Source organism: Zalophus californianus, chromosome 10 (assembly GCF_009762305.2).
Source record: "Zalophus californianus isolate mZalCal1 chromosome 10, mZalCal1.pri.v2, whole genome shotgun sequence".
Classification (NCBI taxonomy): Eukaryota; Metazoa; Chordata; class Mammalia; order Carnivora; family Otariidae; genus Zalophus; species Zalophus californianus.
The window spans coordinates 98104466-98131392 of NC_045604.1; the positions used below are offsets into that span (position 1 = coordinate 98104466).

General features: G+C 38.7%; 1 protein-coding gene across 10 annotated transcripts in view; it reads right to left on the reverse strand.

Annotated features, from left to right (window-relative positions):
- The window catches only part of PSPH (phosphoserine phosphatase), a 61459-nt gene that overhangs the window by 27008 nt on the left and 7524 nt on the right, over positions 1 to 26927 (reverse strand). For 3 of the 10 annotated variants that reach the window (XM_027614082.2, XM_027614081.2, XM_027614083.2), the window contains exon 1: positions 1956 to 2081. The exons of 1 other annotated variant lie outside the window; for it this stretch is intronic. The gene's annotated coding sequence lies outside the window, so the exon portion shown is untranslated. Of the gene's footprint in view, positions 1 to 1955; positions 2339 to 13693; positions 13755 to 26927 lie in introns of those variants that run through there. 6 more of the 10 variants (XM_027614085.2, XM_027614091.2, XM_027614086.2 and 3 more) reach the window with 6 other exon arrangements.

The window sequence follows — 26927 nt, forward strand, 5'->3', positions numbered from 1 at the left end:
AAAATAAAAACTTCTGTTCTTCAGAAGATACCATGATGGGGCACATGGGAGGTGCAGTGAGTTAAGCATTTGACTCTTGATTTCAGCTCAGAATCATGACTTAGGGTGGTGAGATCGAGCCCCACGTTGAGCTCCACGCTGGGCATGGAGCCTACTTAAGATTCTCTCTCTCCCTCTGCCTCTGCCCCTCCCCACCTCTCTAAAAAACAAACAAAAACAAAACAACAAAAGATACCATTATGGAAAAAACAAAAAAAAGAAATGAAAAGACAAGCCATAGAACAGGAGAAGATATTTACAATACACATATTTGACAAAGAACTTGTATCCAGAATAAAGAACTCTTACAACTCAGTAATAACACAAACAACTTATTAAAATATGAGCAAAATATTGGGATAGACATCCCAAAAAAAGAAGATATGAAAATAAACTGAAAAGAAAAATGACTACAATAAAAAAGAGTACCGAACTCTTTGAACCCTCTGAGTTATTTATTCCCATTACAAGTATTGGTGAGGACATGGAACACCTGGAGCTGCCAGGATAGAAAATGGTACGACCATTTTGGAAAACATTTTAGCAGTTTCTTATAAACATATATGGTAGGGTAGCAATCCCACCCTGGAGGTTTATCCAAGAGCAATCCAAGAGCGCTTTATTTGTGACAGCCCCAAACTAGAATGTCCATCAACAGATAAATGGATGAACAAATGGCAGTATATCCTCACAATGGAATACTACTCAGCAATAGAAAGGAAGGAATTAGTAGTACATGCCAAAACAGGGATAAATACAAAAAACATTATACTGAAAGAAGCCAGACACAAAAGAGTACATACAACATGCTTCCATTTATATGGAACATTAGAAAATACAAACAAATGCTATAATGACAAAAATCAGGTCATTAGGGCTAGGGGTGGGGCGACCTGGCTGCAACAAGACTTTAGGAAATTTTCAGGGGTGATGGAAGTGTTATATTGTGCTGCTGATTATAAGTGTGTATACAATTGTCAAAATTCATCCAAATGTACACTTAAAATGGGTGCATATCATTGCATTAAATTATATATCAACAAAACATCAGCTTTGGGGCGCCTGGGTGGCTCAGTCATTAGGCGTCCACCTTCGGCTCGGGTCATGATCCCAGGGTCCTGGGATCGAGCCCCACCTTGGGCTCCCTGCTCGGCAGGAAGCCTGCTTCTCCCTCTCCCACTCCCCCTGCTTGTGTTCCCTCTCTCGCTGTGTCTCTCTCTGTCAAATAAATAAAATCTTTAAAAAAAAAAATCAGCCTTAAAAAAGTTATTAGGCATGTATCAAATTATCTGAAAACTTAAAACGTCCTGACTACTTTATTTCACCAACATATAAATGACAGCACTATTATTATACTGAAAACCTACCAGGTAGTTGTAATAAAATTTAGAAATCCTGGATTTTATCATTTTCTTCCCTGATCCTCATTCCAATACCAGTCAGTCAAATATTTAAAGAGTAACCACAATGTGCAAGTTGCTTATAAAAAAATATAGTAAATAACTTTTATGAATGAAAGAATATTTTAATTCCCACCTTGAAGTTGTCGCTTTACAACAATATATCTGGTAAGTGCTTATTTAAAATTCTAATTCGGACGGGAAAGAAGATGACAAAGTCAGACAGACACGGCCACTCTAAATTCCCGAGATTTTCCCAATCTTGTACTGATGACTCCCCTATGCAGGATTGCATCATTCATTCATGCTGTTTGGTAACAGGCACCAGTGGGATAAAACAAGGGAAAACCACTCAAAAGTAAATTGATGAAAAGAAAGCCTTGAAATCCCATGAAATTTTTTACCTATCCCGATTAAGAAAAATACACGTAGATTCAGAGCTCTGGATGTGGAAAAGGCAGACTGGTAAACCAGAAAGCTGGGCACCCGGAGAGAGAAACACATGCCCAGACTCACCTGGGTGCTGCTGTTCCTTCCTGGGCCGCCGCCACCGCCTCCCGGGCTCCCGCGGCTCTAACCTTCCGACTGCGGGGGGCCGAGGGCTGGCTCCCACCTTCAGTCGCGGAGATCCGAGGAGGTGACCTGTGCAGACCCGCAGAGCTTTTACCAAGCAGTCAAATGAGACCTGCTGATAGTGCGGTGGATTCTGGTAGGTTTTGCACGTGCTTTTCTAAACTGCGGACTGCACATTCACACTCCACAGAGCGGAGCTGGGCAGAAGCGCCGAGCCCCGCCCCTGGGTGGGGCTCCCTGAGCCCGCCCCTCCGCCCGGCTGGGGCTCCGGGCCTGCCGCCCAAGACTAGCTCCGCGGTGGAGCCCGGAGCCTCACCGCCCCGACTTTGCCGAAGCGCTCCCCGTCCGCACCACTAGGGATGAGGGTAAGAGAGAGAAGCCAGGGACCTCTGTGCTGATTTTGCAATTGACGAAAGCTCCTTAGGGACCTTTTTTGAATCCGCGTTTGACCTGTTCTTCTAGGAATGTAGGTCTCCAAGAGAATTTCAGTAACTACTTATATTGATATTATATGCCAACTATACTTCAGTTTAAAAATATATATTATCAAAAGCAAAACTACTTATATTCGCAACTAAAATGCAGAAAGCCATGAATGACAAAATGAGTATGCAGCCTTTTTCTTTTCTTTTTTCTTATCTTATTTTCTTCTAGGTGTCATTTGCCTAGCTACTTTTAAGTTGACTATAATACATGGGGTGAGCTCCTCCAAACATTTACCTTTGGCTCAGCTGGCTGGAGCTGGGCAGCGAGGCCCCGCCCTAAAACCCAACCTGAAACCTCACATGCTAACAGTTCAGCTTCCCTACAAGTGGACACTCCGGCAGGAGGATGCAACTGCTGGAGCAGGACATTTGGTCACCGTATCCCTGCCCTCTGCTACAGAACTTCCCCAAAACACAATTCTATCCGGAAACAGGAGCGCTGCTGCTCTTTAGTCAGGCGTGCCCTTGACGTTCAGCAAGAAAATGGCGGCAGGTTTGGGGCACACCTGGTTTAGTTTCTCCCAGATCGGTCAAAGAGGGTTCTGATTTGAAGAGTGGAGAGGAGGAATTTTGCTGTTTTGAAATAGGAGCTAAAAAATGATACCACGAATGGGGGAGGGCAAAATAAGGGGGTCTAAAGCAAGAATCTAGTCAAGAACCTGTTTATATTTCGTAGTAATTTAGAAATAAGTATAATAAAAGAACAAGATGTTAAACACCAAATATTTGTATATAGATGTTATATAAGTATATATGTATATAAATATATAAGTATATAAGTATAAATGGTAATTATTTCTAGGGGGAAAGAAACCCAAGTACAATAATGTGAAAAAGCAATATTAATTTCTGCTATGTTCATATTTCACATACGTTTAATAATTTCAAATAAAATATTTGTACTGAATAAAATCTGTCAGCTATTCATGGTCTCCGTATCACACCTGTACTAACACTTGTGGTCATGAGGTGGCAGTGTTGTAGACACAAACCACATTAAAGACAAAAAAAAAATGTCCAGAGGAAGCTAATGGGTGGTCACAGATACATGTAAGAATCACAAAGTAATCTTGCCTGACAATCCATAACTATACAAGCAGATTAGAATATGCTTCGTTGTTGTTCTTCTGGAATAATGTTAAATAACACATGTGAGCCAAATACAATGCAGTATAATAAAAACATTAGCAAGTTATTTGCAAAGTTTTAATCATAATTGGTTAGTAAGAAGTAATACAGGTAATACTAGTAGTGTTCCTGAAAAATTTCCTATAGATCACAGTTTTATAAGCTAACATATTGACTGATGATTAACTGTGTCAGGATCATGTACTTTTTATTTTTTTAAAGATTTTATTTATTTATCTGAGAGAGAATGAGAGAGAGAGAGAGCACGAGAGGGGGGAGGGTCAGAGGGAGAAGCTGACTTCCCCACTGAGCAGGGAGCCTGATGCAGGACTCGATCCCGGGACTCCAGGATCATGACCCGAGCTGAAGGCAGTCACCTAACCAACTGAGCCACCCAGGCGCCCTAGAATCATGTACTTTTAAAAAATTATTCAGTGCTAGGGGCGCCTGGGTGGCTCAGATGGTTAAGCGTCTGCCTTCGGCTAAGGTCGTGATCCTGGGGTCCTGGGATGGAGCCCCACATTGGGCTCCTGGCTCAGTGGGGAGCCTGCTTCTCCCTCTCCCTCTGCCTCTCTCCCTGCTCATGCTTTCTCTCTCTCTCTCTCTCTATCTCTGTGTCTCAAATGAATAAATAAAATCTTTAAAAAAAAATAAAAAAATAAAAATTATTCAGTGCTAATAAAATAGGCTTCTAAAATATAGTAAGCTGGAACAATCACTCCAGAAAACAATATGATATCATTTAGTAACACTGAACATGCACATTTTCTATGACCCAGCAATTCCACCTCTGGAATGCACTCAGAAGAAACTTTTGCCCATGGGTAGCAGGAGTCACATATAAGAATGTTCACAACAATACTGTATACATATAAATAGTCATTGACCAGAAACTTAAAAGAGAGAGTATCATTTAATATCATAAATGGTAACTTACAACATAAAACCTAACCTGGTAGTTATCTCTGGATACAGGAAAGAAAATGAGATTGGGAAGAAATTATAGATTTCTTTAATGGCAGTGAGTATATAGTTTTTTTTAAATCTGTGAGTATATACAAAATATGATACATGTGATACTTGTATATCAATACACGTAAATACCAATATACTGAAATATCATGAATGTTTTAAAAAGAAAAGAAAAATACAACTTAATGTAAACATTGACATTCAAAATAAGTCACACCATGGAAATATGTCCATGATGTGTCCTGTGAGTGAGGCAGACTGCAGAACAATATATATTGGTCAATTCCCATTTCTGAAAGAAGAAAACTCTGTGTATGTCAATAGTAATTCTGGCAAGCAATTAATTCTGGGTAGTAAAAGGAATGAAGAATTTACCTTTCTAATTAATTTGGTTTCATATTGGTTGAGATTAGTTTAAAAACATTTTTTACTTTTGTAATGATTTGTGAATCAGTTAAAACTAAATGCTTTAGGAGTAGGGGGAGGGTGAAATAGGTAAAGGTGGCCAAAAGGTACAAATTTCCAGCTATAAATAAGTAAGTTACGGGTATATAATTAAAATGAGAAAAACTCAGTTTTTTCCTTCCCATGTAGGAAGCAAAACCCAATTCCTTCCTCCTGTGTTGTCTTTTACTGCTGACACAAAACACTTTACTTCTGTGGAATTTTACCCCATATCAAATAATTCTCTGCAACACCAGCTGTATATCCTATTATCCTGTAATTTAACTCAGTTCTGACACTATCTTCTCAAAGCATAATATCCCACAGGTTAAGGGCTCAGTCCCACAAGACTGCCCGCCTCCACACACACACTTCAGATACCAGTTATAATCTGTGCTTCTGACCAATTGAATATAGATCAGAGGTTCCGGTGACCCCCTCCTTAGGTTTAATTGATTTGCTAGAGTGGCTCACAGAACTCAAGAAATACTTAATTCACCAGCTTACTACAGGATACAGATGGGCAACCAAATGAGATACACATAGGGTGAAGTCTGGGAGAGTCCCAAGTGCAGGAGCTTCAGTCCCCATGAAGTTGGGGTGTATCGCCCTCCCCACGTGGATGTGTTCACCAACCTGGAAGCTCTTTGAATCCCATACTTTTGGGATCTTATGGAGTGTTCATCACATAGGCATGACTGATCATTAACTCCATTTTCACCCCTCTCTCTTCTCAAAAAAATGGGGGGCAGAGTTGAAATTTCCAAGCTTCTAATCATGGACTGGTCTTTCTGGTGACTAGGTCTCATCCAGAAGCCCACCCAGAGTTGCTCTGTTAGGAACAAAAGACGCTCAGTCAGTTGAGCATCTGCCTTCGGCTCAGGTCACGAGCCCGGGGTCCTGGGATTGAGCCCCCGGAGGGCACCCTGCTCGGCGGGGAGTCTGCTTCTCCTTCTCCCTCTGCCTACTGCTCCCCCTGCTTGTGCTCTCTCTCACTCTCTCTCACCCATGAATAAATAAAAAATGTGTTTTTTTTTTTAAGATTTTATTTATTTATTTTCTGACAGACAGTGAGAGAGAGAACACAAGCAGGGGGAGTGGGAGAGGGAGAAGCAGGCTTCCCGCCGAGCAGGGGGCCCCCAGAATCCCGGGATCATGACCCAAGCCAAAGGCAGACACTTAGCAACTGAGCCACCCAGGCGCCCCTACATAAAAAATCTTAAGAAAAGAAAAGAACAAAAGACACTCTTCTTACCCAGGAAATTATAAGGGTTTTAGGAACTCTGTGTCAGAAAGAGAAGTCAAAGACCAATATTAAAACAAGAGATGCTTCTGGCATTCTTATCACTTAGGAAATAACAAGAGTTCTGGAGCTCTGTGCCAGGAACCAGGGGCAAACCAATATATATTTTCTATTATTTCACTGTAATATACAACATGGTTGCAGAGTTAATGATACTGTATTGCATATTTGACAGCTGCTAAAAGAGTAGGTCTTGGACACCGGATGGCTCAGTCTGGTTAAGTGTATGCCTTTGGCTCCAGGCATAATCCCAGGGCCCTGGGATCGAGTCCCACATTGGGCTCCCTGCTCAACAGGGATCCGCTTCTCTCTCTACCCCCACCCCCTGCTCATGATCTTTCTCTCACTCTCTCTCTCTTTCTCAAATAAATAAACAAAATTTTTAAAAAAGAGTAGATCTTAAAAGTTCTCATCATAAGAAAAAAATTGTAACTAAGTATGGTGACGGATATTAACTAGACTTATGTGATCGTTTCACCACACATGCAAATATCAAATCATTATGTTGTACACTTGAAACTAATACAAGGTTGTATGTCAACTATACCACAGTAAAAAATAAATAATAAAACAAATTCTAAAATAAACGAATGAATAAATAAATGCCTCAAATCGCTAAGTCAAATGATTACGTATCCAAAAAGTTATCTAAAGTTGCTAACTGATCTCAGCCAATTGTGAAATCCTGTAATCCACATTCCCAGCTCTCCTTCAACTTAGGGTGACCACGCATTCCTGATTTGATTAGTGAGATTCATACAGAAACATGCTGAGGAGTTTGCTGGTCAATATGAAGAGAATAACATCTCTGGCCTACTCCCTTTCTATTTCCTCCAGCCTCTAATATTAACGAGATGAATGGAGGTACAGCAGTCATCTTGCAACCATGAAGAAAGACCAAAAGAATGACAGCAACCCAACTCTGAAATGATTGCACCATGGTTCCCAATACCAGCAGCCACCCATCTTTAGATTTCCTTTTTTTTAAAAAGAAAATCCTATTTGTTTAAGCCAGTGCAGGTGAGCCCTCTGTCATCTGTAGGTGGAAGGCGAAAGGAAGCTGAAGAGAGATTTCAGCTGCTGTCCACTACAGAGTAACAGAGTTTGTCATTTGAATTTTGTCAAAGTAGAGGGGTTTGGTACACATCTTTGGCTTTCCACTACAACCCCAGAAGGACCACAGTTTAGGAGTAAATATTATGTCCCAGAACGGAGTATTTGCTCTAAAACTGAGAGCTAAGGATGAAACTAAGGGACCCAGTCTTCAAAGGGTTTGCTTGAGAGGTCAAGAGGGGACAGTCGGACAGACAAAGGTGCTGGGCTCAGCGAGGGGAGTTTAGCCCGGAGTGGCTGAGCTTCCACAGTGTCTCCCAGATGCTTTGTGAAGCCCTCTCAGGGCCAGCTGCTGACCTAACAAAATATAATATCAAGAGACCACAAGTACAAAGCAATCAACTAGTATTTTAACTTCCTGGTAGAACAAATGCAAGCATTCTTTAGAAAAAGAGTGGAAACTAAGTCCTGAAAATATTCAATCCAAAACATCCAAAATGTCCAATATCCAATCAAAAATTAAGACTTTCTAAGAAACAGGAAAATGTAACTCACAATCAAGGGGGGAAGGCAATCAATATAATAGACCCCAAGATAACAGAGATGTTACAATTCCCATACAAGATTTTAAAGCAATGAAGCTAAAGCTAAATATATTCAAAGACCTAAAGGAAAAAATTGTCACATTGATTGCCCAGATGAGAAATCTCAGGAGGAAATGGAAGCTTTTTAAATGAAAAATATAGAACTAAAAATTAAACATACTAAATAAAAATTTACTGGATTGATTTAACAGCATATAGAAGACTACAAAGGAAAAGGTTCAGTCAACTTGCAGATACATCAATAAAGAACCAAGGTGGGGGGCGAGGGGGAGGGTACAGAAAAAGAAGAGCAAAGTAAACCCAAAGCAAGCAGAGGAAAGAAATAATAGATATTAGAGCAAAAATGAATGAAATTGAAAACAAAAAATACAGAAAATCTATAAAACCAAAAGCCGGTTCTTTGAAAAGATCAATAAAATTGACAAGCCTCTAGCAATATTGACCAAAAAAAGACACAAATTTCCAGTGTAGGAATGAAAGAGGAGATATCACTGTAGACCTTACAGATACTAAAAGGATAGTAAGGAAATACTCAGAACACATTATATACATAAATTCAACTTTGATGAAATGGACCAATTCCTTTGAAAACCACAAACTACCAAACTCAACCAATAGGAAAAATATATAATCTGGATATTCCTATATTAATTAAAGAAATTTAATCTGCAGGGTTTTTAAAGAAACTTTTGAAAAAAATTTCCAGGCCAAGATGGTTTCACTGGAGAATTCTATCAAACATTTAAGGAAGAATTAACATCTATTTTACACACTCTCTTCTAGAAAATAAAAAAGGAGGAAATACTTTCCAATTCATTTCATGAGGCCTATATTACTTGATACTTAAAGTAGACAAAGGTAGTACCAAAAAAAGGAAAGAGTGAAGCAACGCAAGGCAAGGCAAGGCAAGGCAAGGAAAAAGGAAAAGAAATTAAAGAAAGGCATAGATTGGTATCTCAGGAACTGAGGCACAAAAGTTCTCAAAAAAATATTAGCAAATCAAATCCAGCAATGAATAAAAAGAACTATATACCATGACCGAGTGGTATTTATTTCAAATATGCAAGACTGGTTCAACATTAGAACACCAATCAATATAACACACTATATTAACAATATAAAAAAGAAAAAACACATCTTATTAACCAATGCAGAAAAATTACTTGACAAAATTCAACATTAATTCATGATAAAAGCTCTCAGCAAACTAGGCATAGAAGGAAACTTCCTCATTCTGATGAAAGGCATCTACATAAAACCTAGATATATCCTCATTCTTAATTAAGAAAATCTGAATGCTTTCTCCCTAAGATGGGGAATAAGGCAAAGATATCCACTCTCACCACCATTCCTATTCAACATTATATTACACTAGGCAGTGCAATAAGGCAAGAAAAAGAATAAAACTGTCCTTTTTTTCAAATGACATGATTATCTACATAGAAAATCCCAAGGGATTAAAAAAAAAAATCTCCTACAACTAAAAAGATAAGAGGATACATGGTCAACACACAAAAGTCAACATACTAGCAATGAAGAATTTGAAAAAAAAAAAACCTAAAAAACAAGACCAATTATAATAGCTTTTTAAAAAGGAAATACTGAGGTATAAATTGAATAAAGTTAATAAAACATGTCCAGAACTGTAGGCTGAAAATTTTTAAATATTGATGAAAAATTTGAAGACCTAAATAGATAGACATGCCATATCCACAAATTGGAATATTCAATACACTAAAGAAATCAACTCTCTTCAAATTGATCTATAGATTTCTTGCAATTCCAATCAAATCCCCAGCATATTCTTACAGATATAGACAAGCTGATTCTAAGTTTAAATAAATAGGGGGGGGAAAAAAAGGCTAGATTACCTGTAACAATTTTGAAGAAAAGGGATAAATTTGAAGGAATCACAATACCTGATTTTAAGATTTATTATAAAGCTACAGTAAGGCATTAGAAAAGGATAGGCACATACATCAAGGGTGCAGAATAGAATCCAGAAACAGACCCAAACAAATATCACCAACTGATTTTTTTACAAAGGTGTTAAGGCAAGTCAGTGGAGAGAGGATATCTTTTTCAATGAATGGTTTTGGAACAATCGGAATTTAATATGCTCAGAAAAAAAAAAAAAGCAAATGAACCTCCATGATCTAAAGTTCACACTTCCTTTAAAAATTAACTCAGATGGGCACCTGGGTGGCTCAGTCGTTAAGCATCTGCCTTCGGCTCAGGTCATGATCACAGGATCCTGGGATGGAGCCCCACATCGGGCTCCCTGCTCCGCAGGATGGCTGCTTCTCCCTCTCCCACTCCCCCTGCTTGTGTTCCCTCTCTTGCTGTGTGTCTCTGTCAAATAAATAAATTAGATCTTTAAAAAAAAAATTAAAAATTTAAAAAAATTTTTTAAAAATTAATTCAGTATGTACCATAAATCTAAATAAAAACACTGAACTATAAAACTTTTAGTGAAAAAATGTAGGAGAGAATCTTATGACCTGGGGTTAGGCAAGTAGTTCTTAGACAATACTAAAATCCCAATCTAGAGAAGAAAAAAAAAAACATAACAATGGACTTCGTCAATATTAAAAGCTTATGCTCTGTGGTTGTTTAATGAGTAGAGAATTTCAGATCTACAAAATAAAAAATTCTATATGTCTATTACCCACAACAATGTGAATATATTAGCACTACTAAATTATATCTGAAGTTCCAAAAAGAATGATTAAATAAATCATATATTTCATAGTCAATGAAATATGGTCTCATCAATAATGCTGTATAGGATACACGGTCACCCATATCTATGTGTATAGGATACCCCCACTGATAAAGATGTTCATATTTACTAAATGAAAAAGTTGTTACATAAGGACATAGTTAAATTCAATAATACCATCAATCCACTAGATATAATTGACACCTATAGACTATTTCACCCAACAACAGAACATTCTTCTTAAGTTCACATGTAAATTCACCAAGATAGACCACATTCTGCACCATAAAATGTACCTTAACAAATATGAAATAACAGAAATCATACAACATCTGCTTTCAGACCACAGTGAAATTAAACTAGAAATCAATGACAGAAAGATAATTGGAATCCCCAAAAATGTGGCAATTAAACAATACTTCTAAACAACACATGGGTCAAAGAAGAACTCTCAAGAGAATTTTTTTTTAAAGATTTTATTTATTTATTTGAGAGAGAGAGAGAAAGCACAAGAGGGGGGAGCAGGAGAGGGAAAAGCAGATTCCCGCTGAGCAGGGAGTCTGATGCGGGACTCGATCCTGGGACTCCAGGATCATGACCTGAGCCGAAGGCAATTACTTAACCAACTGAGCCACCCAGGCGCCCACTCAAGAGAATTTTTAAAATATTTTTAATTAAATGCAAATGAAAACACAACTGATCAAAATATGTGGGATACAGTAAAAACAGTGCTTAGAGGGAAATTTATAGTATTGAATGCTATATTAGAATAGAAAAATAAGATCTACCTTAAGTTTCTACCTTAAGCTAGGGAAAAAAAGAGCAAATTAGATTGACAGTAAGGAGAAGAAACAAAAATTAGAGCAGAGATCAATGAAATTGAAAACAGGAAATCAATAGAGAAAAGCAACAAAATCAAAAGCTGGTAAAGTTATTAAGACTATAGTCAGGCTAACTAAAAAGAGAGAGAGAGAGGAGACACAAATTACAAATATCAGAAATGAAAGCGGGGACATCAGTATAGATCCCGTGACAACTAAAATGATAATATAGAAATATTATGGGGACGCCTGGGTGGCTCAGTTGGTTAAGTGTCCAACTCTTGATTTTGGCTCAGGTCATGATCTCAGGGTTGTGAGATGGAGCCCCAAACAGGGCTCCGCGCTGGGCATGGAGCCTGCTTAGGATTCTCTCTCTCCCTCTCCGTCTCCCTCTGCCCCTCCCCTCCCCTACCCCCACCCACATGCTCTCTCTCTAAAAAAAAAAAAAACTAAACTAATGAACACCTCTATAAACACAAATTTGATAACTAGATGAAATTGACCAATTCCTAGAAAAACACATCTAGCAAAACTCACAGGAGAAGACAATTTGAATAGGCCTATATCTATTAAGGAAATTGAATCAATAACTGGTCATTTTCTAAAACCAAAGACCAGGGCCAAATGGGGATAACTGGTCTACCAAACACTCAGAGAAGAAATTATACCAATTCACTGCAATCTCTTTCAGAGGTTAGAAGAAGTGGGAATACTTACTTCCACTCATTCTATGAGGCAAGTATTATTCTAATATCAAAAACAAAGACATTACAAGAAAAGACAACTATGGAACAATATCTCTCATGAACAGATGCAAAATTTCTCAACAAAATATTAGCAAGTCAAACCCAACAACATATAAAAAGAATTATATACCACAACCAAGTGGGATTTATCCAAGGTATACAAGGCTAGTTCAACATTTGAAAATCACATAATGTAATCATCACATCAACAGGCTAAAAAATAAAAATCACATGATCATTTCAACAGATGCAGAAAATACAACAAATAAAATACAAACACAACAATACTCATTCATGATAAAAATTCTCTGTAAACTAGGAATAAAAGAGAACTTCCACAACCTGATAAAGAATAGCTACAAAAAAAAATTTTAAAAGACACCCTACAGTTAACATTACACTTAATGGTGTGAGAAACCAGTTTTCCTATTAAGATCAGGAACAAGGCAAGGATGTTACCACTCACCACTCCTTTTCAACATTGTACTAGAAGTCCTAACTAATGCAATAAAATAGGAAAAGAATATAAAAAGTATACTGATCAGAAAAGGGAGAAATAAAATTGTCTTTGTTTAGAAATGGCATGTTCATCTAATAGAAAATCTGACAAAAATCGACAAAAAAAAATAGTAAGTAGAGCAAGGTTGCTGGATACAAGGTTAATACATAAAAGTCATCTCTTGCCTATATGCTAGCTATGAACAAGGAGAATTTGAAATTTTAAAAAAATGCCATTTACATTAGCACTCCCCAAAATGAAATACTTAGGTATTAGTCTAACAAAATATGTACAAGATCTATATGAGCAGAACTACAAAACTGATATATAAAATCAAACAAGTACTAAATAATGGAGAAATATTCCATGTTCACAAATACGAAGACTCAATATTGTCAACATGTCAGTTCTTCCCAACTTATTTATAGATTCAGTGCAATACCACTCAAAACCCACCATGTTATTTTGTGGGTATAAACTGATTCTAAAGTGTACATGAAGAACCAAAAGACCAGAATAACCAACACAATATTGAAGGAAAAGAACAAAGTAGTAGGACTGCTTTAAGACTTTAAGACTTACTATAAAACTACTAATAACCAAGACAGTATGGCATTGGTGAAAGAGAGACAAATAGATCAGTGAAAAAGAATAGAGAGCCCAGAAATAGACCCATATTAATACAGTCAACTGATCTTCAATGAAGGAGCTAAGGCAATACAATGGAGCAAAGACAGTCTTTTCAACAAATGGTGCTGGAACAACTGGACATCCACATGCAAAAAGTAATGAATCTAGATACAGGCTTTACACCCGTCACAAAAATTAACTCAAAACGGATCACAGACCTAAATGTAAAATGCAAAACTGTAACACTCCTAGAAGATAACATAAGAGGGGTACCTGGGTGGCTCAGTTGGTTAAGCGTCTGCCTTCGGCTCAGGTCATGATCCCAGGGTCCTGGGATGGAGCCCCATGTCGGGCTCCCGGCTCACTGGGGAGCCTGCTTCTCCCTCTCCCTCTGCTGCTCCCCCTGCTTGTGCTCTCTCGCTCTGTCAAATAAATAAATAAAATCTTAAAAAAAAAAAAAGATAACATAAGAGAAAACTTACATGACCTTAAGAAGGGCAATGACTGTTTAGATACAACACCAAAGGCATAATCCATGAAAGAAATACTTAATGCTCATTAAAGCTGAACTTCATTAAAATTAAAAACTTCTACTCTGTGAAAGACAATGTCAACGGAATGAGAAGACAAACCACAGAGTAGGAGAAAATACTTGCAAAAGATATATCAGATAGTTGTTATCCAAAATATACAAAGAAGTCCTAAGAGTCAACAATAAGAAAACAAACAATCCAATTTAAAAATGGGCCAGAAATAAATTTAAAAGTGGGTCAAAGATCTTAACAGATACCTCACCAAAAGAAGATATACAGGTGACAAAAAAGCATATGAAAAGATGCTCCACATCATATATCATCAGGGAAATGCAAACTACAATGAGATACCAGTAAACACCTATTAGAAAAATTCGAGGGCGCCTGGGTGGCTCAGATGGTTAAGCGTCTGCCTTCAGCTCAGGTCATGATCCCAGAGTCCTGGGATCGGGTCCCACATCGGGCTCCCAGCTCCTTGGGAGCCTGCTTCTCCCTCTGCCTCTCTGTCTCTCTCTGTCTGTCATGAATAATAAAAAAAACAAAAACAAAAACAAAAAATTCGAACACTTAACAACACCAAATGTGGCAAAGGTGTGGAAACACAGTAAGTTTCATTCATTGCTGGGAGAAATGCAAACGGTACAGCTATTTTAGAGGACAGGCAGTTTCTTAAAAAACTAAACATGCTCCTATCATACAATCTAGCAATTGTACTCCCTGGTATTTACCCAAATGAGTTAAAAATTTATGTCCACACAAAAATCTGCACACGGATGTTTATAGCAGCTTTATTCATAATTGCCAAAACTTAGAAGCAACCAAGATGTCCTTCAATAGGTGATTGGGTAGGGGTGCACCTGGCTGGCTGTCAGTAGGCATGAAACTCCTGATCTTGGGGTCAGGAGTTCAAGCCCCACACTGGGTATAGAGCTTACTTTTAAAAAATTAAAATAAATGGGTGAATGGATAAATAAACTGTGTGTAGTACATACAGACAAAATATTAATTACTCAGTGCTAAAAAGAAATGAGGTATTGAGCCTAAAAAAAAGACATGGAGGAAGCTTAAGTGCATATTAATAAGTGAAAGAAGCCAATCTGAAAAGGTTATATACTATATGATTCCAACTATATGACATTCTGGAAAAGGCAAAACAATAGAAAAGGTGAAAAGGTCAGTAGTGCTAGGGTTTGCAGGGGGTGGTATGGGGTAGGAGGATAAATTGAATAGGCAGACCACAGAGGATTTTTAGGACAGTGAAAATACTCTGTGTGACACTATAATGATAGATACATGTCATTACATATTTGTACAAACCCAAAGAATGTACAACACCAAGAGTGAACTCTAATATAAACTATGAACCTGAGTGAACAGGATGCGTAGGCTCATCAATTGTAACAAATGTACCATTCTGGAGAGGGACATTGATAATGGGGGAGGCTATGCATGCATGGGGGCAAAGGGTATATAGAAACTGTACCTTCCTCTCAATTTTATTTACTTTTTTAAAGATTTTATTTATTTATTTGAGAGAGAGAGAATGAGAGAAAGAGCACATGAGAGGGGGGAGGTTCAGAGGGAGAAGCAGACGCCCTGCCGAGCAGGGGGCCTGATGTGGGACTGGATCCAGGGACTCCAGGATCATGACCTGAGCCGAAGGCAGTCGCTTAACCAACTGAGCCACCCAGGCGCCCGCTTCCTCTCAATTTCAATCTGGACCTAAAACTGCTCTAAGTATATAAAGTTTTTAAATATTAAAAAAGTAAGCTATAGTAAATTTAAAACCATTCTGAGTATATATAATAAAGGGAAGTTAAGACAGAGAAATAGTTAGATATTTAATGGAAGAACTAGGAAGCCTAACAGAGTATGGTAAAGCAGCTCAGAGATTAACAATTGCAAGAAGCCATTACCAACTCTGGGGAAGTGGTAGTACTAGGCACAGGATTATCCGATAGAGCTGGAACCGCAGTGACCTGCCCAGCTGAAGCAGGAGCCACAGAGGGAATACACGCACTGCCACCTGAAACATGGGAGAGAAATACCTTGGTTTCTCACTTCCTCTCTTCAGGGCTTTCTCTTGGCCAAACCTAGCGAGAAGCCAGCTGACACAGGCACCTGAGGGGAAACGTATTTTTCCTAGGTGTCAGAGCAGAGCAAAGGAAAAGCAAGGAACAGATATGACAAACGCAGGCCAAAGAACAGCACAGATTATAAGAAGGCCTACAAATAAGAGGAGAAAACTAATTGCAGTAGAAAAATGGGCAAACAACATGAATATGCAATTCACTAAAGGCCAATAAGCAAACAAAAGATCTAATTAAACTAGTAAAGAAATTCAAAGAAAAATAATGAGTTACAAATTTTTTCACAGACATACAAGATTGAAAAGGTTGATAAGGACGCAGGAAAATGGGCACTTATTGGTAGTGTGAATATAAATCCACGCAATTTTTTAACTACGAGTTACCTATCCCAAAGAGCTCAATCAATGCATAAATATTTCTCTTTTAGGATGTTCATTAGATAAGCCAAACAATTTATGGTATATACATCTATTGTACAATAGAATACAGCATAGCCATTAAAAAGGATGATAAATCTATATTTATTGACAAAGAACTTTGGACAAATTACTGAATAAAAATGCAGAATACAAAACAATATATACAGTATGAACTTATCCATACAAATCTGTATGTAATTGAAAGATATTTGAAATGTTTACCAAAATGCTGAACGGCTGCCTCTCAATGATTTTCACTCTTCCTTATACTCTTTTGTATTACTTGAATTTCCTACGTGGTTATGCATTATGTATTATGTTTGTCATTAGGGAAAACATAAAGCTATCCTTATAATGGAGAAAAACAGGAAAATTTATATTACAAAGCAATATGATACAACATAAAAAGTACAGCAATTCATGACTGAATCTTCCCTCTCCTCCTAGAAGTTCTACAGAGCACCAGAGAGATGATTGAGGGGGACCTGAAAATCCTGTATTCCATAAAACTAGGAGACGAAAAGCAACTGGAGACTCCAAGACCTGAGTAAGGGCTACCAAGAGCAGCCGAGATTGGGCAGCAACTACATGGGAAGTGGCACTTGGAAGTGTTTAAGGGAACCAGCAGCAGCAGATCCCAGAAAACACCAGAAAGTACATTCCCTGAGGATGAAAAGTTCACATGAAAATGAAAAAGCTTGTTGTTCAAAACACCCAGAGCATACATAGAGATAAGAAGTGAGGTTGAACTGAAGCTACAAGGAACACAGTAGACAGAGAAGGTACAGAGTTTCCAAAAGAAAGTCTTGGAAACCAAATATGGTAAATCTCAGAAAGTAGATAAACAGCTCACCTCAAATGCAGGCACTGTTTCCTGGGTGCAATGACCAGTGACGATGCCAGGGAGCACAGGCATGACACGAGAAGTCTTACTGGGCCCATTTAGAACAAGGAAGCAAAGGAAGAGGGGCTACACAAAAACCGCAAAGAAGAGCCACATGGAACGAGGTGGTCTGACTGCGGAGCTAAAAACTTTGGTACTGTTCAGCCTGGAAAACTACCTTGGCCCCTCTTGCCCTTCCTTCACAGGAGATCCCTGAAAATCGTGTGTCCTAGAAAACACAACTCATTTAAAAATGGATTAAAAATAAAATAAAGGAGAACAAAGTGACAAATACCTTTGTTACGAGTTAAAATTGTGTACCCCCAAAATTCATATGCTTAAGTTCTAACCTCTATTAAGTTCTAACCTAGTTACTTCAGAATGTGAAAACAGTTGGAGAGAAGGTTCTCAAAGAGATGATTAAGTTAAAATGAGGTCTTTAGATAGCACCCTAATCCAATCCAGCTGGGATCCTAATACAAAGAGCAAAGTTGTGGGGCGCCTAGGTGGCTCAGTTGTTAAGCGTCTGCCTTCAGCTCGGGTCATGATCCCAGGGTCCTGGGATCGAGCCCCGCATTGGGCTCCCTGCTCCGCAGGAAGCCTGCTTCTCCCTCTCCCACTCCCCCTGCTTGTGTTCCCTCTCTCGCTGTGTCTCTCTCTGTCAAATAAATAAAATCTTTAAAAAAAAAAATAAAAGAGCAAAGTTGGGATGCATGGAGAAACACCAGAAATGTGAGTACATACAGAACAAAGACTCTATGAGGACACAGTGAGAAAACAGCCATCTACAAGCCAAAGAGAGGCCTTGGAAGAAATCAAACCTGCTGACACCTTGATCTTGGACTTCTAGCTTGCAGAACAGTGAGAAAATAAATTTCTATTGTTTAAGCCACCCAGTCTGTGGTTTCTTGTTATACAAACTAATATAACTTTTCATACAAAATTACTATATAAGAATGGTAGAAAAGGGTAACAAATCTTACCTACAGATAAAAGTACACACCAGAAAACTGTTAGTCACAGAAAGGACAAAAACTAAGATTGATTATACATTCTGTCTTGATATTAAAAACACACTGAGTTGCCTCCATCCAAACAAAACTACAAAGGCAGGAATTCAGGGAAGAGATGACAAGAGAAGAGGAAGACATAAGACAAAACATAAAATCTAGGGAAAAAGTCGAAGGGGGAAAAAGCAAGAAATAAAGATGAAACTAAAAAGAACACAAATAAAAATAGATACTATGGAAAACTCATTTACCAATACAGAGGATAAAAAGGAGCAAACCAGCAAACAATTTATAATGAAAGAGAATTAAGAAAACTATATAAAATGAGAGAATGAAAGAGAAAATGATGTTACAGAAAACAGGCAAGGGAGAGGCAGCAAAAGCACAGCTGAACTTCCCAAGAAAATAACCAAAACATGAGAACAAAATAAGTATTTAAATATACATAAATAGGGGCGCCTGGGTGGCTCAGTCATTAAGCATCTGCCTTCGGCTCAAGTCATGATCCCAGGGTCCTGGGATCGAGCCCCACATCGGGTTTCCTGCTCCGCGGGAAGCCTGCTTCTCCCCCTCCCACTCCCCCTGCTTGTGTTCCCTCTCTCGCTGTTTCTCTATCAAATAAATAAATAAAATGTTTAAAAAAAAACACTTAAAAAAAGATATATAAATAACAGCTACTGGATTTAAAAATAAGGAGAGACAGTTGAAGAAACCATCATCAGCTTCCTGCTCACCTTGTTGGTGGGAGGCAGGCGCTGAGCTTCCATCAGCTCATTGTCCTCCTTCAGCTCCTCCCCCTCCTGGACCTAGTATCATAGCTCCATGACAAGGCCTTCCTGATCTTTCCAGCATCGGCAGGACATTCATCCCATCAAGATGAACCATAGTGTGGTCCTCACTTCTAAAGGCCATTTGAAAGCAAGAGCCACTGCCCTCGCCAGAGATAATGGTGTCTGAATCAAGCCCAGAGGAATGAAATGGGGGAGTTGTGAAAGATGCAGTCTGGAGATCCATATAGTTCTTGGGGATCTAAAGATCTCTTCAGGACAGGAGTTAAGATGGCAGAAGAATAGGGGGACCCTAAGTTTGTCTCATCCCTCGAATACAGCTAGATAGTTATCAAATCATTCTAAACACCCAAAAAATCTATCTGAAGTCTGAGAAAACAAATGCTGCAAGTCTACTAGTAGAAAAGCGACCACTAATTTGGAAGGTAGGAGGTGTGGAGACTTGAATCCAGTGTGATATAGCTAAGGATATGGTGGCGGAGAGAGAGCCCGCCTAAGGAGACCACCGCAAAGTCTTAGAAGCAGCAGAGCCAACATTGGAACCTGTAGAAGTCTGCTAGAGTGGGGGATGTGCCTGGCTTAAAGGTGCTCTGGTGGTGAAGCAGGGTGGAGTCCCAGGTGTGACTGCAGGGTCTGAGAATCCCCAGGTCCGCAAGAACGGGAGGTGTCTGAGTGCCAAATGGTTCCCAGGCATAGCAGCATGAAAGCCCGCTGAGAACAGAGTCTAGGTGCCAGCTGTTTGCTCTGTGTTGTCATAAACTGCAAACCGCTGCGGGGTCGTGTGACCACTTTCATGGGCCAGGTCCAGCACAAGACAGAAAGGTGGCGAGACTCTCCCTGGGAGGAAGAGTGTGGGTCTGCGCTGCAGGAGCCCCTAAAAGTTAGAGTTTTGGAACTCAGTGCATGCCTGAGATAAAAATGCTCAGACACAGGCAGTGTGAACCCAGAGTTCTGGCAGAAACCAGCTGGACAAGAGCGATTGATTGCTCTCCTGTGAGGGCTCACTGAAGAGTCTAGGATGCAAACTTTGAGCTCTGTGGCTGGAGAGCTGGGCAAGGAGATACTCATCCGGCCCATCGGTGCTGAAAGCCTAGGGAGCCAAACAGCACCACCTAGTGGACCCCAGGACTGCTTACACAGAGCCCTGCCTCCCGCACATCTCCACTAGGGCAAGTCCACCTGAGACTCAGGGCAACAGCCCCCCCCCCCCCCCCCGGAAGACCACCACAAACAACTCATTCGCACCGTTTACTGATCATAGAGGGCTGCAAAGCTTCAGCTCTAAGGGAAGACAGTATCTAGCATTCTTTGTATTTTTATTTAGTCTTTTAGTATTACTTTTTCAGTTATTTTCTTACTTTTTCAATTCTTTTTTAATTTTTATTTTATATATATTTTGTAGGTGTATTTTTAGTTTCCTTTCATTGTATTTTATTTTACTTTTACATATATATGTTTTCTTTCTTATTTTGGGATCTAGTTTCTTTTAACAAGCAGACCAAAACACACCCAGGATCTAGTTTTTTTTTTTCTTTTGTTTTTTGTTTCTGTTGTTATTTTTGTTTTCTTTTCTGGACAAAATGATGAGATGGAGAAATTTACCCCAGAAGAAAGAACAGGAGGTAGTACCTACAGCCAGGGATTTAGTCAGTATGGCTAAGATATACAAACTGGAATTTAAAACAACAATTATAAAGATACCAGCCAGGCTAGAAAAAAGCATAGAAGACACTAGAGAATCCCTTGCTGTAGAGATACAAGAACTAAAATCTAGTCAGGCCAAAAGTAAAATTGCTATAACTGAGATAAAGTCCCAAGTGGAGACCACAAAAACAAAGATGAAAGAAACAGATGAGTGAACCAGTGATATAGAAGAAAAAACTATGGAAAATAATGAAGCTGAAAAGAAGAGGGAAAGAAAACTATTAGATCACAAAGGTAGACCTAGGGAACTTACTGACTGCATAAAGCAAAATAATATCTGTAATATAGGAGTCCCAGAAGAAGAGTGGGAAAAGAGGGCAGAAGGTTCATTTGAACAAAGTATAGATGAGAACTTCCCTAATCTGGGGAAGGAAAGAGGCATTCAAGTCCAAGAAGCACAGAGAACTCCCCTCAAAATCAAAAATAGGTCAACACCTCAAAATACTATAGTGAAACATGCAAATTACAAAGATAAAATCCTGAAAGCAGTTTGGGACACGAGGTACCGTGCCTACAAAGGTAGGCACACAGGCTGGCAGCCAACCTGTCCACAGAGACCTGGCAGGCCAGGAAGGACTGGCATGATATATACAATGTGCTAAATGGGAAAAATATGCAGCAGCCAAGCATACTTTATCCAGCAAGGCTGGTCACTCAGAAAAAAGGAGAGATAGTTTCCAAGACTAACAGAAACTAAAGGAATTCGTGAACAATAAACCAGCCCTGCAAGAAATACTAAAGGGCATCTTTTGAGCAGAAAGAGAGATCAAAAGTAACAAAGACTGGAAAGGAACAGAGACAATCTACAGGAACAGCAATTTTATAGGTAATACAATGGCACTAAATTAGTATCTTTCAATAATTACTCTGAATGTAAATGGACTAAATCCTCCAATCAAAAGACAAGGGTATCAGAAAGAAAAACGAAAACAAGACACATCAATATGCTGCTTACAAGAAACTCATTTTAGACCCAAAGACACCTCCAGATTCAAAGTGAGGAGGTGGAGAACCATCTATCTGCTAATGGACACCAAAAGAAAGCTGGGGTGGCAATCCTTATATCAAACTAGATTTTAAACCAAGGACTGTAATAAGAGATGAAGAAGGACATTATATCATAATAAAGGGCTCTATCCAACAAGATCTAACAATTATAAATAGTATGCCCCTAACTTGGGAGTGGCCAAATATATAAATCAATTAGTAATGAACTTACAGAGGGTGCCTGGGTGGCTTAATCAGTTAAGCATCTACGTTTGGCTCAGGTCCTGCATCAGGCTTCCTGCTCAGTAGGAAGTCTGCTTCTCCCTCTCCCTCTGCTGCTCTCTCTCTCTGTCAAATAAATAAACTCTTTAAAAAAAAGTTTAAAAAAATAACAAATTTAAAGAAACTCATTGATAATAATACAATAAGAGTAGGGGACTTTAACATCTCACTCACAGCAATGGGCATCTCATCTAAGCAGAAATCAACAAAGAAATGAGGGGTTTGTTTTCTTTTTTGTTTTTTTGTGTGTTTTTTTTAAATTTTTCAAAAAATTTTTAAAGATTTTATTTATTTATTTCAGAGAGAGTGAGCACATGAGAGAGCTACAGAGAGCATGAGCAGGGGGAGGGGCAGAGGGAGAAGCAGACTCCCCACTGAGCAGGAAGCCCAATGTGGGGCTCGATCCCAAGACCCTGGAATCATGACCTGAGCTAAAGGCAGATGCCTAACCAACTGAGCCACCCAGGCACCCTGAAACAACAGCTTTGAATGACACACTGGACCAGATGGACTTAACAGATATATTCAGAACATTTCATCCTAAAGCAGCAGAATACATATTCTCTCCAAGTACACATGGAACATTCTCCAGAAGAGATCACACACTGGGTCACAAATCAGGACTTAACCAGAACAAAAAGGTTGAGATCATACCATGAATATTTTCAGACCACAATGCTATGAAACTTGAAGTCAACCACAAGAAATTTGGAAGGACCACAAATACATGGAGGTTAAAGAATATCCTACTAAAGAATGAATGGGTCAAGAAGGAAATTAAAGAATTTAAAAAATACATGGAAGCAAATAAAAATGAAAACATGACAGTTCAAACCCTTTGGGATGCAGCAAAGGCAGTCTTAAGAGGGAAGTATATAGCAATACAGGCCTTCCTCATGAAGCAAGAAAAGTCTCAAATACACAACCTAACCTTACACCCAAAGGAGTGGGGAAAAAACAGCAAATAAAGCCCGAATCCAGCAGGAGAAGAGAAATAATAAAGATTGGAGCAGAACTCAATGATACAGAAATTAAAAACAAAACAAAACAAAACAGTACAACAGGTCAACAAAACTAGGAGCTGGTTCTTTAAAAGAATTAAAAAGATTGTTAAACCCCTAGCCAGACTTATCAAGAAGAAAAGAGAAGGGACCCAAATAAATAAAATCATGAATGAAAGAGGAGAGATCACAACCAACACTGAAGAAATACAAACAATTATAAGAGAATATTATGAGCAATTATATGCCAACAAATCAGGCAATCTGGGGGAAATGGATGCATTCATAGAAACATATAAACTATCAAAACTGAAACAGGAAGAAACAGAAAACCTGAACAGACCCATAACCAGCAAAGAAATTGAATCAGTAATCAAAAATTTCCCAACAAACAAGAGTCCAGGGCTGGATGACTTCCCAGTAAAATTCTACCAAACATTTAAAGAAGAATTAATATCTATTCTTCTGAAACTGTTCCCAAAAACAGAAATGGAAGGAAAATTTCCAAACTCATTCTATGAGCCTAGCATCAGCTTGATCCCAAAACCAAAGATCCCGCCATAAAGGGGAATTACAGACCAATATCCCTGATGAACACGGATGCAAAACTTCTCAACTAGATACTAGCGAATAGGATCCAAAAGTACATTAAAAGAATTATTCACATGACCAAGTGGGATTTATTCCTGGGCAGCAGGGGTGGTTCAACATCCACAAATCAATCAATGTGATTCACCACATTAATAAAAGAGAAAAGGATAAGAACCATACGATCCTCTCAATAGATGCAGAAAAAGCATTTGACAAAGTACAGCATCCCTTCTTGATAAAAACCCTCTACGATGTAGGGATAGAGGAAACATACCTCAACATCAGAAAAGCCATATATGGGGGCACCTGGGTGGCTCAGTCGTTAAGCGTCTGCCTTCGGCTCAGGTCATGATCCCAGGGTCCTGGGATCGAGCCCCGCATCGGGCTCCCTGCTCGGCGGGAAGCCTGCTTCTCCCTCTCCCACTCCCCCGGCTTGTGTTCCTGCTCTCACTATCTCTCTCTCTCTGTCAAATAAATAAGTAAAATATTTTTAAAAAAGGAAAAGAAAAGAAAAGCCATATATGAAAGACCCGCAGCAAATATCATCCTCAGTGGGGAAAAACTGAGAGCTTTTCCCCTAAGGTCAGGAACATGATAAGGATGTCTACTCAACGAAGAGCAATAAAAAGCATCCAAACTGGCAAAGAAGTAGTCAAACTTCCACTCCTCACAGACAACATGAAATGTAGAAAACCCAAAAGATTCCACCAAAAAAAGTGCTAGAACTGATACAGGAGTTCAGCAAAGTTGAAGGATATAAAATCAATGTACAGAAGTCTGCTGCATTTCTATGCACTAACAATGAAGCAACAGAAAGAAAAATCAAGGAATCAATCCCATTTACAATTGCACCAGAAACCTAGGAATAAACCTAACCAAAGAGGTAAAGGATTTGTACTCTGAAAAATATAGAACACTTATGAAAGAATTTGAGGAAGGCAAAAGAAACGGAAAAACATTCCATGCGCATGGGTTGGAAGAACAAATATTGTTAAAATGTCTATGCTACCCAAAGCAATCTACACATTCAATGCAATCCCTATCAAAATAACACCAGCATTTTTCACAGAGCTGGAACAAATAATTCTAAAATTTGTATGGAACCAGAAAAGACCCCAAATAGCCAAAGGAATGTTGAAAAAGAAAATCAAAACTGGAGGCATCACATTTCCAGACTTCAAGCTGTATTACAAAGCTATAATCATCAAGACAGTATAGTATGGCACAAAAACAGACAGATCAGTGGAACAGAAGAGAGAACCCAGAAATGGATCCTCAACTCTATGGTCAACTAATCTTTGACAAAACAGGAAAGAATATCCAATGGAAAAAAGTCTCTTCAACAAATGGTTTTGGGAAAACTGGGCAGCTATGTGCAGAAGAATGAAACTGGACCACTTTCTTACACCATACACAAAAACATACTCAAAATGGATGAAAGACCTAAATGTGAGACAGGAATCCATCAAAATCCTAGAGGAGAACACAGACAGCAACCTCTTTGACCTCAGCCACAGCAACTTCTTGCTAGACACCTCTCCAGAGATACAGGAATCAAAAGCAAAAATGAACTATTGGGACGTCATCAGGCAAAAAGTTTTTGCACATCAAAGGAAACAACAAAACTAAAAGGCAACCTACAGAATGGGAGAAGATATTCACAAATGACATATCAGATAAACGGTTAATATCCAAAATCTATAAAGAATTCACCAAACTCAACACCCAAAAAACAAAAAAATCCAGTCAAGAAATGGGCAGAAGACATGATCCAAATGGCCAACAGACACATGAAAAAATGCTCAACATTACTCAGCATCAGGGAAATACAAATCAAAACCACAATGAGATACCACCTCACAGAAGTCAGAATGGCTAAAATTAACAACACAAGAAACAACAGAAGGTGGCAAGGGTGAGGAGAAAAGGGAACCCTCTTACACTGTTGGTGGGAAGGCAAACTGATACAGCCACTCTGAAAAACAGTATGGAGGTTCCTCAAGAAGTTAAAAATAGATTGTTTCTCAGAGTCCAATCTATTTTTAACTTCTTGAGGAACCTCCATACTGAAAAACAATCTGAGGGTTTTAGAGGAGAGGGGGGTGGGGGGATGGGTTAGCCTGGGGATGGGTATTAAGGAGGGCGTACTGCATGGAGCACTGGGTGTTATACGAAAACAATGAATCGTGGATCACCACCTCAAAAACTAATGATGTACTGTATGGTGACTAACATAAAAAAACAAAACAAAATAAAATAAAATAAAATAAAATAAAAAAGGAGTTAAAAATAGAGCTACCCTACGACACAGTAATTTCACTAATAGGTGTTTACCCCTAATATTTATAAATAAATAAAAATCTTAAAACATTTTTTTCAGTTTGCATCTAAAAGTGAAACCAAACTGTATGTTGCATTATTGAGGCTCACCTAATGTGATTCAGAAGATTGAAATAGGATGACTAAAGATCTGCTAGTCAAGGGCAAATAAAAGAAAGCAGAAGTAATAATTTTAATAGAAAATAAGGTGGAGGCCAAAAATCGCTAAGAAATACTGCTTACAGTTATAATTCACAAGGAAAAGTTACAAATATCAATTATGTAATAACATTGTATAAATCAATTATGTAATTATGTTGTATAAATATCATACTCATAAAACAAAAATTACCAGTGATATAGGGAGAAATAAACTTACTTTTGCAGTAAAAGAGGTATTTTTAATGAGTACTTAAATTTACAAAAACATTAGCAAGTTTGACCACATATAAATAAAAATGTTTCCACACAACAAAAACACTCCACAAAGTTAAAAGACAAATCTGTTGATTCGAGTGCATAAGGAGTCCAAAGTGGTCAAGTGACAGTCTTAATTTCCAATTCATTGGAATTATTACTGTTAGAAGCATTTCTCCCTTTAGAACTAAGATAGTAGGCTGGTAGAGCATAAGGTTGTATGTAGGGATAGGTAGCAAAAAATTTACTGGGTTACTAGGGATGCCATTCCCACTCCCACCCCATGATTCCTAGACCAGTGAATGCTTGCTATGAGAAAAACAGCACCATATATTGGACATTGATTCAGAGCATATAAGCCTCCTGGAGAACCTTTTCCCCAGTCCCACTAGGTACTGCCTCCTGGCTGGCACTGTGACTGAGTCTGAAAGGCCAGTCTACCATTCTGTCAAACCAGCTACTTCAGGATGGTGGGGAACATTG